The 13,278-nt window shown below is 35.1% G+C and overlaps 2 long non-coding RNA genes across 3 annotated transcripts; both read right to left on the minus strand.

Annotated features, from left to right (window-relative positions):
- On the minus strand, window positions 1-4,425 carry LOC147486455 (uncharacterized). 2 transcript variants are annotated; one of them, XR_015200813.1, is made up of 3 exons: window positions 4,318-4,425; window positions 4,095-4,193; window positions 1-44 (listed from the first exon to the last, which is right to left on the minus strand). It is a non-coding gene; the product is annotated as an uncharacterized LOC147486455 (long non-coding RNA). The 2 variants fall into 2 exon arrangements; XR_015200814.1 differs by lacking the exon at window positions 1-44 and adding an exon at window positions 2,572-2,682.
- A 1,942-nt stretch (window positions 4,426-6,367) lies between these two features.
- On the minus strand, window positions 6,368-7,018 carry LOC147486456 (uncharacterized). Its single transcript, XR_015203231.1, has 3 exons — window positions 6,978-7,018; window positions 6,654-6,906; window positions 6,368-6,484 (listed from the first exon to the last, which is right to left on the minus strand). It is a non-coding gene; the product is annotated as an uncharacterized LOC147486456 (long non-coding RNA).
- Window positions 7,019-13,278: the final 6,260 nt, after the last annotated feature.

Genomic DNA, 13,278 nt, shown 5'->3' on the forward strand with positions numbered 1-13,278 from the left:
GAACTCGCAAGCCCTGAACTTATTTGATTCATCACATAAAGTGCCTGAAGAAAGAAAGAGATCGTTTAAACATGAGGGGGATATATAATAACTCTTAACTCGTGAAAATATATATGTGTCAACATACATCCATTTATTCCTACTTTGTTATGGGAAAGTCACATTTTTTTTTTTAACTTACATCGACATTGATACGATGTTTGTGTCCAACATGGATACGCTAAGGTCCAACACGAGAAAACCAAAGTGAGGTATTATAACACATACAACATAATGCGCAGTCGTCCCCATGAAGCTTTGGTTTTTCAAAGATAGTCAACTAACAAAAGTCTTAATTACCTGGTCACAAAATCATGAGTAAACTTTATTTAATGCGAAAGAGTTAAAATTCATGGCTAAGAAGTTTTTTCTTAATATAACGCTCTTTCAAGTGTAATAGAATTCTTTTTAGTATCACTTCAATTGGAGATAATAGTTGATAATGCAAAAACAACATTTGAGTCCGAATACACGACTATAAAAGCCTACCATATGGGAATTCCACATTTTTTAGTGTGTGGAGACAAAAGCATGGTCTCACAAAAAATCACGGCCTCACAAAAATCAGAACCATTCTAATAGGCAGGGTTAAACAAATTGATAGGGGAGCCAACAGACACGCTAAATGGAAACCATATGCCCGCAGCCCATTATTACTCAAATCTTTAAGTTTCACTCAAAGATAGTGATTTTGATAAAGATTGACTTTTCTGGGTTTCAAGAATGAGTTCCGCACCACAAACTCGGTTGTGTTTGGTTTTAAAGGAGATAGTGCATGCATTACATGTAACTTTGTAAGTTCAAAATCGCATAAGAACAAAAGTACTAAACCTGTTTTACCAATGCCAAAAATGAAGCCTAATATAGTAATATGTTATAAAAAATGTAGTATATAGTATTCGGGTTTTGGACTATAATCGACAATATGATAACATTATCCTTGTGACCTTATCAAGTATTGCTCATAAGCTTCATAACTACCGATATCTAATTCAAGAGCTAGTGTTGCAACTTGCTAGTGTTGCAACTAAAATATCCCAACACGAGAGTTGTTTGCCTCAACTTGAAGGGATCTCTCTTTGTCTATATCCCAAGTTTCATATTACTAAACTCAATTCAGGAAGAGACAAAGTTGATTTCCTGAAAAAAAAATGAAGAGAATCCGAGTGAATATATTAAACCGCCTCCTGCAAGGTCGCAGCTCAGAAAAATAAAGTCTAGTTTAATGTTTAGGGCTTCATGAATTAATTAACCTAACTAAAACATAATGGTCCCACAGTTGGACATTGATGAAGAAGAGTTAAAAATCTTGATAGTTTAGTTGCAACTTGCAAGTACACTTGTATGGTGTATGGAGATACTTCTCAAAGTTGGTGATGTATGTCTCAAAAGGTCGACTCATAGTTTTTCATTTGGAAGGAGTTCCCTTTGGTGGAATTGAGAGTACTTTCACACGGATGAGGAAGTTTGCTTCTTTTTTAATAATCTTCTTTGAAAGTTTCAATAAAATCGCCCTTTGCCATTCAATTCTTGGACGATTAATGCCTCAGATATAGACCAAAGACCGAACGTGTATTTGTGGTTTGTGGTGTTAAAATAGCTTAAGCAGCCCATACACAAAGACTTGCCGCGCAGTAGTGTCCATTAAAATTTATATTTTTGTTAAGTTTAGGACCAACGGAGAAGAAAATTAGAAGAGGATATACAGAGGGAAAGAGAAAAAGATAGAATGGCTGTTGAAAGGGCAACTCGCGAAGCTCGCGAGAGGGCGTATATTGAGAGCTACTGCTGAAGCTCGTCAAAGAGCAATGGCAGAGGCTCGTGAAGGATTAGAGAAAGCATGTGCAGGGCTCGAGAGAACTCATTAATGTAGAAGGCTTCTACATAATCCGCACTTCGAGGCAGGCGCGATTTCCGCATAGAGAGAGCAACTCCAGAGGCTCGGGCTGTCTTCTGCAGAGTAGGCTGCTATGGAGGCAAGAGAACGTATAGAAAGATCCATTTCGAGAAATTTTCTACGACTTCCGAGAGATAGCGGACCGAGGCACGCTTAGGCTTCTTTTCCTGTGGAGCATAACTATTTTAGATTATTTTTTTATTTTCAATTCGAAAAGTATGAATGTTATGCATATTCTTCCATTATTCTTTTACCTTGAAATGATTTATGATAGGATATGAGGGATGCACAGTTTCATGGCTCAAGTTCTTTCAAGTACTTCCCAAATATATTCAAGTTCTACACCTCATGGTGGTGAGTAACTTTGTTAATCTTGCATCCGATTTTTCGGACAACAAAGATCGCCTTTTACTTCATTTGTCCACTTCTTCGTTGTTCTAATTAATATCTATTCGAGATTATTTCTAAGCTCTAACGAATATGTATTTCCAAATCTGAAGCTTCGCTATTGAAAAATATCAATCAAATGAAGTTGAATCAGCTCGGAGGTGTAAAGCTATCTCGAGCTCTATGATAAGCAATACCTTAGAATTTGCAATAAACTTTTGACAATAAGAAAGAGCCCAATACCTTAAAACTCCTATAACCAAAATCCACTGAGCATATGCTCCTATGTTGCACGGGTACGACTGAGACACGGCAGGGACACTCCGGAGACACGACATTTTTAGTTAAGAATTATGCTCCTATTGCACACAAATGTAGAATAAATCACTTGCTATGTTAAGATTTCCTTCCCTTTGTCTTATGTAGAGGATTCAACCATCTCTCAAGAACAAATTTAAGTTTTTCCATGAAAATCTAAATTTGTATAGCTCACAATCATAGTTTCACATGGTTCAACAATCCGTTATGGACTCGGATCGCTCCAATTAGCAAAGGATGGGGAGGAAATCTAAAACGCCCAAACCCTTTCGTTTTTTTTTACTTTGAATAAAAATAGGGGGGTAATTGGAGTTGGTCTTGAATTGAAGAGGGTAGGGTTCGCGGAAAGAGACAGAAGAGAGACTTACTCAATTTGTTCATCCCCCTATTGTGCAATTTCAGCAACTTTCTTATCCGGGCTACCCAAAAATTATGTTTGTGAGCGGAAGCGAGAATGTTGATTGAAGCTTCAAGCTGGATATGTATTTTGTCTAAATCTATGTTTGGGTTTTTCATAATTTGAAAGTTAAGAAATATTCTTGATTTCAAAAGTGAATGAGTGAGCAAAGTAAGAGGTTTTGGGGTTTTAGAGAGGTTACGGGGTTTTCGTTTTAATTTCGTGCGACAGTTTTTTTCTCCTGATTTATCGTAATTAGCTTTGCCCACGTGGACACTCTCAAAACTCTCCCTCAATTGATGAGGGGAGAGCTACTGCAAAAGATCAAACTGGTCATTATAGCTAATACTCATGCTCCGAGAAGTTCGGACCGTATTTATTACATAATTTCTTCGTGAAAGGCTCAGTTATTGCATTAAGTGCTAGAGGACCCTCCAGCAGTCCAGCTTCTGCACGAATACACTTTGTTTACCATTCGTAATTCTTTGACGTGTTTCTAAAGTAATATTCAAGCAACCAACATTTTATTTTTGTGCGTTCGTATAATCTTTAACCGAATCTAATACGTGCAAGGTTACAAAGCTCGCACATGTGAATGATGTGTTGATATAAGGTGCGTGTGAACCCTTAGGCCCTAGAACGTTTTAGCCAATTCAACATTCATTAAATACATATTATTTTAATTTATATGAATAGGCATCTGACCAAAAGCAATTTTATTTATTTACTTTCTTCTTAGTTTAATTGCAATTCAAGCAATTTAATTTTCTAAATGGTTTTCTAGGCCGTAATGGCAATGATATAGATTTAGTTCCGAGAAATTAAGCCCGACTTTCTATAGAACATGAAACAAACTAAGCTTACAACCATTGTAAGGGAAAAATCTGTTTTACCATCCAAAAGCACTTATCCAACCACATTAATTGTCCGACCAATTAAAAGACGTGATCAAAAATTAAGTTTAAGAGATGTATTTAAAAATTCAATAACGGCATTGCAAGAAATAAGCATGGTAAAGCAATCAAAGGTAACGTGGAATAAATTAGAAGAACTTACCGTTATCCATTTGTTCTTCCACTTAAGCAAGCAATCAATCAAACCTCCATCTTGGATATCCGTTGGTTTCATTGGAGAAGAAAGATGAAAACACAGCATCTATTGGGCATAAAAACCAATTCAAATAATTTCATTAAGAAAAACAATTTTAGTAAAGAAAAACAAATAAGAAAATTACCAAATTTCTAATGAATCAAAAAAGAAAATGGGACAAAAAGTATACCTTGAGGACCGCAAAGATCGTTTGAGCCCCATTGATGACATGTTAGTGATTTGGGCTGCCCCTCTTCATCTTTTAGAGTTGTATGATGATGCTTAATCACTTGTCACTGAAATGAATCATAAAGAATTCAATAAGTACAAACCAAGTAGCATATGAGAAGCCAATAATATGAAACATTTATAGTGACTGAGTTATCATATAGGTCGTCAAAAATTCAATGGTCGATAATTCAAGTACTAAACACGCATTTAAAAACTGCACAAAGCCATGTATGAATATTTTCATACTACCAAAGTCAATAACCATACTAAACACGCTAAACAAACTAATTACATGAACTTGAGAACTTAAATAATAAACAACTAACTCGAAAGCACAGCCACATAAGAAGACAAAACAAACTACACATGCCAAAGGCCCTTTAGCAACTCCAAATAAATAAGCCTAACTGGCAATACAATCTAAATTTCCTAGAAACTTTTTTGACTTACATCATATTTCCTTCTTTTGTCGGTGATTTTGTAACATTATCACCATCGTATATGGAACCATGAAGCTTTGTACATTGTGGAAATTCATGATAGATTTAAAGAGTAACCCATATTACATTAAATAAATCAAACTACCAAAGATTATTCAAGAACTTTTCAAAACCAATTAATTTCTCAAGTATTGATAAATAAACTACAGTACCAACTACACTATGTTTGAATGGTGAAACTCAGACATTGTGAATGTTTGAAGAATGAACCTTTACGGAGAGCTAGACCCCTTTGGAGCTAAATAGAAGGGAAAAGACTCTATGTTACACCTCACAACTATATGCAAATGAGTATGAACATGCTTAAATAATAAGACCAATTATAGTGGCATCTCTATGCCAAATTACTCGAACCAAATTTTGTATCGAAAAACAACCCCTAATCTCATTTACCCAGACAAACTTGTATTGAAAGCAACCCCAACAGAGATGTCGTGGCATCCCCAAAACCACCACACTATTAAAACTAATTATTACCAACAGCGAGTCCACTAAGATGCTTATGTCAAAGGGACATAAGCATAAGAACTAAACAAACACGCTAAACAAACTAATTACATGAACTTGAGAACTTAAATAATAAACAACTAACTCCGAGCACAGCCACATAAGAAGACAAAACAAACTACACATGCCAAAGGCCCTTTAGCAACTCCAAATAAATAAGCCTAACTGGCAATACAATCTAAATTTCCTAGAAACTTTTTTGACTTACATCATATTTCCTTCTTTTGTCGGTGATTTTGTAACATTATCACCATCGTATATGGAACCATGAAGCTTTGTACATTGTGGAAATTCATGATAGATTTAAAGAGTAACCCATATTACATTAAATAAATCAAACTACCAAAGATTATTCAAGAACTTTTCAAAACCAATTAATTTCTCAAGTATTGATAAATAAACTACAAGATCTTCCAACTACACTATGTTTGAATGGTGAAACTTCGGACATTGTGAATGTTTGAAGAATGAACCTTTACGGAGAGCTAGACCCCTTTGGAGCTAAATAGAAGGGAAAGACTCTATGTTACACCTCACAACTATATGCAAATGAGTATGAACATGCTTAAATAATAAGACCAATTATAGTGGCATCTCTATGCCAAATTACTCGAACCCAGCCCGACTTGTATCGAAAAACAACCCCTAATCTCATTTACCCAGACAAACTTGTATTGAAAGCAACCCCAACAGAGATGTCGTGGCATCCCCAAAACCACCACACTATTAAAACTAATTATTACCAACAGCGAGTCCACTAAGATGCTTATGTCAAAGGGACATATATAGCTCTATCAATAGTACAATGTCCTCTCTTTCGTAGAATTGTGTAAGGTGTTAGTAGCTGACGAAACATGAAAACAATCGAAGATATGTTGAAACACTCTTAGTGGATTAACAATAGAAAGACCTACAGGAAACTATAGAAGAAATCAAGAAACCCAAAGGAAAGAACAAAATAAATATAAATATATAAAAAGCACACCTTTAAAGTATTTCACCATCAATATCTTAGTTCATTCACGTTGGCAAAGATACATAGGAAGGCATATGCCCATCAAGCTGCTGGAGCTTATAGGATTAATCGCTCAAATAAAACCACGACCTCTGCTTCCTCTCCTATAATGATAATCATTTAAATAAGAAATTGTTCGGAAATCATAACAATATGAAATAAGTTCAAAAATGCTGAAGCGGACTCAAATCAATGAATTGTACAAAAGGGTATCAACTTGACATGTAAAAGGTATTAAATTATTTCTTTCTATGATCACACTAATGCATGCACCTTATTCTCATGAAGACGGCCGACTCGCAGCATTTTACACAGAATGTTTGTGGACTGGATGAATAATGTTGCTGATACTCTAGTAGTCTTACTGTAGTTTTTGTTGTCGTTGTTTCTAAGAATCCCCATCCCAACCATTGCAAGGAGCACGACTTTGTCGGACATGGTGGGTCTTTTCAGGATCCTGAGCCATGAACACATGTCTTTTTTGGGGTTGGAGTTTTAGCTTCTATAGATGGGGGCTCGTCTTCATCTAATGCCAGATTATTAGAGAAGACCTTTGAAGATTTCTGAGGATAATGAAAAGGGGAAGAAAGAACTAACCTCAAATCTGTCAAACAAAAAATCAAGGGAATAGATCGAGTTAAAATCGTCTCACGCCTGAGATCAAATGAGAGAGAAAGGATGTAGTGAGAAAGAGAGGAGAGAGATCATCAATTCGAGGACTTATTCAAGTGGGAGAGAGATTAGTTCGTGAGAGAGTTTTTTTTTCCTCCGATTTATCATAATTTTTTTTTTTTTTTTTTTGACTTTGTGAGAGTTTGGGGTTTTGTTGGGGTTAGATTCCCCACAAAAAAAAGGTAGATGAATTTTTAGCTCTCCCTATTTTATCGTAATTAGTTTTGCCCACGGACACTCTCAAAACTCTCCCTCAATTGATGAGGGGAGAGCTATAATATATATATAGAGAATTGGATCTATTTCAATTCTATACGTCTTATAATTTGAAAAATGACTCAAACACTTCCGTCCATATACCCCTAACCTCATTTATCTCTTCTTTCCTTTTCATTATCTTCTTCTCCAAATAACTCCATTGCCCTAGCCACCACCGGCTACCACCACCACTGCCGCCACTATCATTACCATCATCACCACCACCACTACCACCACCATCATCACCACCACCACCAAACTATTAAAACCACTACCACCACCCCACCACTACCACCACCACCACCACCACTATCATCACCTCTACCACCACTATCACCGTACTATTAAGACTATCACCACCACCACCACCATCACTACTACCGTGCTATTAAGACCAATATCATCACCCCACTACCACTATCATCACTGCCCTACTACTACCGTAATATTAAGACTATCACCACCACCACCACCGTGCTATTAAGATATCCACCACTTCTACTACTACTACTACCACTACCACCACCGTGTTATTAAGACCAATATCATCACTTCCACTACCACCACTGCCAATTAAAGTAGTTTCCTAAAATCGATATTCTAATTATCAAAATTGATTTGAAATCGAAAATCAAACTATATTTTTGTTTCAAATTAATCTATTCATGTTAAATGTGATGTAAACTAGGGTTATATTTGTCAAATAACCATCTATAAGATGTTATGTATTTGTTTTTTCTATTTTTACAAGTGCTTATAAGAGGAACTTAAAATGAAAAACAAACCACTTTATAAGACCATCTTATAAGACCCTCTTATAACACATGGTCTTATAAGACCCTCTTATAACTTAACTCAAAAAAACAAATAGCCCCTTAGTATAGGTTTTCTATTTTCTTCCAATAAAAAAAAAAAAAAAATTAAAACTCCCATGATGAAATGCCGAATATTTCCCCAATAATTTCTATTTTATATGCAATTTGTTATTTAAAATCAAGTCTTTCTATTCTAATATTTAACATGCATGAACCAACAAACACACTCAGCGGGTATTTATAGTTTTAATTTATGTATTTGATGGCCATTGAGGGCATATTCGGCATTTCATCATAGGAATTTTAAATAATAATAATAATTATTTTATTGGAAGAAAATAGAAACTTGGACTAACGGTTAATGAGAGTCAAACTTAATCGACCGACTGGGGGAGGGAGGGGAGGGCATGTCTAAAGAAAATTAGAGTAGGAGTTATGTTCCAATTATAAATTTGTGTGTGTGTGTGTTGGGGTTAAAACCCTTAATTTTATTGAATTTGTTTTGGTTTGTAAGTTGTGGGCCATGAAACAACTTCCTACTCACATTAATTCTTCTATCTAACGGCTATTTCGCTTGATCTCTCCATGTTGTGGAGAGAATGATCTCTCCTCATCACGATTCGGTAATTATAATGAGGTAGCACTAGATAGTAAAAACAGTCTATACATCTATATAACAAAGAAGGGAGGAGTAGGACAACAAATTCCACCTCACAAGGTGATATTTGGTCGTGCCACCACCCCTCACCATAGCCACTAGATTGTTTTCTTGAGATGAGTTAACAAGTTTTTTGGGGTGAGTTTAAAAAAATTTCTCGCCTCACCCACCCCACCCAAAATAAATGTAGACTGTTTTTTGGCTGAACTTTTATAGGATGTTGGGCTCTGGAAACATGAGTAGAGGGGGAGGGGGGGCATGGATGCGCCGAAGGTGCGCGTATCTGTGCCGTATGGGCTGTTGGGCTCTGGAAACATGAGTATGAACTCATTTAAAAAAACAATGAGGGGAGGAGGGGGCGGAAGATGTATGGGGGCGCTGAAGACGCGCGTATCTGTCCCCTACGGCAGAGGCAAATACTAGTTTCATAGAAGTAGAAAGGTATTAAGTGAGTACACGCGCCATGTATCAATATATGTATATTTTTTTTGTAACCCCGCCATGTATGTACTGAAATCGGGTGAGGTGATACTAATAATCTACGAAGATGCTATCACGTTCAAGCAATCAGAAAATCCAATAACGAAGACATAGAGTAAGAGTAAGACCTGTCATACCTTCGCTATCTGTACTGTCAGTTCTACATAAGTCAAAATCTTTTGTTTGCCATTGCAAATTGTTCCTCTTGTTAATTTTTCTCTCCAATCATCTCAAATCTGCACCAGTGCCCAATGGCTTTATGTGGAGTAACCTTAAAGCCCATAATAAATTAAATCGATATACAAAATCATCTTCCTTTGTATTACTCGATCATCGTACACCTATGAGGCTATGACCTATCCGGCCAGATCAAATGTCATCATATATAAACTATTGGGACGTACCACAATTTGTCAAAATTGGATTTGAGTATAAGTAGTGAGAACATGAGATGTAGCCATGTGGTGAACACGTTGTCTCTGTCGGCATCGACCCAAGTGTAATGCAAGTTATCTTAAATTAGGTGATTTACGTCTATATTTTTTTGTCCATAAATGTGTAGACAAATCTGTTTTAAAAGAAATCAGTAACTCAATAATGTGTGGCAAAATGTTAATCTACTTCTTTGGTTGAACCAAATGTTGCTTCGCCAATTTGAATCAAATTTAAGGTAGATAACCTTTTTATAAACCTTATTTTCTTGCTACTAGTTAGGTTGGAAGAATAGAGATTACGTTGATGGGGTCAAGACAATACTAATCCTTAGATGAAAAACTTTTTGGAACATGGATTGGCTTGCTTAATTTTTTACGTTTCACCTGTTATGTAAGCATAATGTTGATCCTTACGATTGGGTTGTTCTTTCTGGTCTAACTTCTTAGTAAAACTTATTGGCAGGGGGTTCATGAGTTTCTAATAAAGACCGACTCGTTTGATTAGAAATGTTGGTGCCGAGTAGATTTTTTCAGATTGCTATCAAACTGTTACTTTACACAGTTTTAGTCAGTCTAATTTAGCGATTGTGCTAGTTCACTTCAGCTATTGTCCTCACCCACTTTAAACGGATATCTTGCTACCTAGACACCCTCCGAATTTGCAAAGCTTTCTAGGTGAGAGTGAAGCTTGAACTAGAAAGGAGCCAGCTAGTGCAGGCCTTTGTGCAGTTATTTTTTTCGGAAGATAAATTCAAATGATACCGTTTTTCAATTCGTTCACAAAAAAACGTCCATAGCTAAACTTCGATAATCTAGCCTTTCAGTCCAAAATGTCTGTAATCCAGCGCCACAGTATCAGTCTACACATTCAGTGAATTTCTGCAACTTCAATCTCAAAGTAGCTAATAACTGGAGACCATCCATGACAGTACCCGCGACTTTCTTCTTATGTAGCATAAGCATGCTTCAAGGATTTCGGAATCTTTGGAATTCCGACAAATCCAAAAATTACAATTCCGGCCATTATTTCACTATATTTCAAGTACATTCTGATTCTGAAATTCATATTATTTCGACTCTTGATCTGAAATTCTAAATTTCTCAAAAACTGAAATATTGGCGGAATTTCAAAAATTCCATCGAAATCACGAACTATGATCATAAGACGAAGCTTTGAGTTCTAGGGTCTCTGTCTTTCTTGTTAAGAATTGGACTTAAGCTTTGTGAGGATGGTGTATTCCATTGCCTTGTTAGCAATTCGGGATACGGAGAATAATTCAAGAATTATTCGGTGACTCAAAAAAATGGTACAGTAAAAAAATTCGCAATACGGTAATTATACAGTGTTTAATTAATACGCGTTTTAAACGTTTGGTTGCAAAAATTCGAAAGTAAAAAATTCGTGATATTATGTTAGTAATATTAATAATAGTTGTCATTCTCTATAATATAACAAACATATCTAAACAATTTAGCTACGAAAACATTGAAACCAATTGAACGGTTCACATAAGTACCTTCATTTATTTGTTATTGGATTTGAAATTACAGTTCAAACTTCAAAATACACACACTATGGCATGACAATTTAAATATTATCCAAAAAATATAAAAGCAAAGTTTTTAGATTAATTTATTACTAAGAATATAAGAGTGAGAGACTTAAAGTAAGAGTGATGACATAAAATACATAAAAAATAACAAAAATGTGACCGAATTTTCATTCATTTTTTTTTTTTACAACTAAGAAATTTTTTAGCTGAATTTTTGAAAAATTCATTAAAAAACGATATATCACAATGGTAATGTTGCTTCGGTGGATGCCCATCCAACCATGGCAATGTTGCACAAGAAAGAAAGAACGATATATCACAATGGTAATGACACAATGGGTATATGACAGTAAAAGTGACATATGCTTTGTCCTATGGTTTGGAGCTGAGTCTCACCATTCTAATGTTCGGCGAAACAGTGTCGTGTCAACCATATGTCATAAGAAATGACATACCCGTACCTAGATCCATACTTTCTCCTATTTTTTAAGGGACCTATATAAAAGAACTTAGGGTTTAGTTTGAGATAACTTTTGAGAGATTCATTTCAAGAGAATTGTGGGAGCTCTATTGAGCTAGAGTTTGAGAGAGGTTTGATAAATACCAAAAACTGTAGTTTAAACCCCTTCATAGTATTTTACTTAGGCCAATTATGTTATTAATAATGTGAGTTTAAAACTATTTACTTGTTTTGGTGTATTTTCAGCTTTGGAGTTGAATAAGTGTTGAAATAATATCAATTGTGCTTGAAAAGAAACTAAAATGATTGCTAGGTGAAAACCATAGAGAAAGACCAATATTTATAAAGAAAAAAACCTTAAAAAGCCCAAGTCAAAGGAGTCGAGCGAAAGTCAACCCAGCAGATGTAAAATTGCTGAAAAGTCAACAAAACTTCAAACAGACATATATTTGGATTCAGAGCTCTTATTAAGGCCCATTTAATATCAAAATAATCGGCTCGAAAATATCTTTCTAATCGTTTAGGACGCGACCCATTTGGAGTAGTACAAGTCAACGAAAATGGCATAACAGTAAAACACTGTAGATTTGGACCTTGATTTTTGGACCTTGATTATTGGACCATAGTGAAATATGTTAGCCCATGAGCTCAAACTATGATGGAATTTCGACCAAGCCATGTAAGACTACTTGTTCCATATAAAAGTAGCGGTTGACTTCATCCCTAAGTATCATCTTTTTCCCCAATTAGTTATAGTTTAGATCTAGGGTTTGTAGTATCCATTAAACCTTTCTTAAAATTTTCTTTAATAAAAATCCAATATTTATTCATTCTTTTCGATTATGTCTTATTTTAATTATGTTATTATTATTCTTCCAATGACAATAGCACTACAAGAAATGGGGTTTTTGGCGACAAAAAATAACGTCGCTGAATATTGCCAAAACGTCACTAATTAGATTTTGCGACATTTTTTGAAGCGTCACCTGATCGTCGCTAAAGCTATAGTCGGCAAAGATACAAAGCGACGATTTTTCACCGTCGCCAAATATGATACCTTCACCGACGATAATAATTGTCGCCATTGCTTCAATTTCGCAAGCTAAATATTTTTTCTAATTCTCTATATAATAACGTTGCAAAAGATGTTTTTTTTGGCGACGTCTTCAAAATTGTTGCCATCAAGACCTTATTAGCAACGTTTATATCATCACTAAAGGCCAGAGAAATTTAAAAAAATTAGCGTTATTAGCGACGTTATAATCATCGCTACATGTCCCAATTTTTTTTAAAAAATTGGTGTTATTAGCAACAATTTTAGTGTCACTAAAGATAAAAATAATTTGAAATTGGTGTTATTAGCAATATTTTTAATATCACTAAAAATAAAAATAATTCATCGATAAAAGTCTAAATTATTTGAATTTTTTATTTTTTCAGACCTAATATCGTCGCCAAATGTGAACCATCCATTTGTACAAATATTTTGTCACTTCCATGTATCATTTTTATTTTTTGCTAACATTCAATCAAAACACAAAAAAAAAAAAACATCAAATATCAAACAA

This window comes from Coptis chinensis, chromosome 7 (genome assembly GCF_015680905.1).
Source record: "Coptis chinensis isolate HL-2020 chromosome 7, ASM1568090v1, whole genome shotgun sequence".
Classification (NCBI taxonomy): Eukaryota; Viridiplantae; Streptophyta; class Magnoliopsida; order Ranunculales; family Ranunculaceae; genus Coptis; species Coptis chinensis.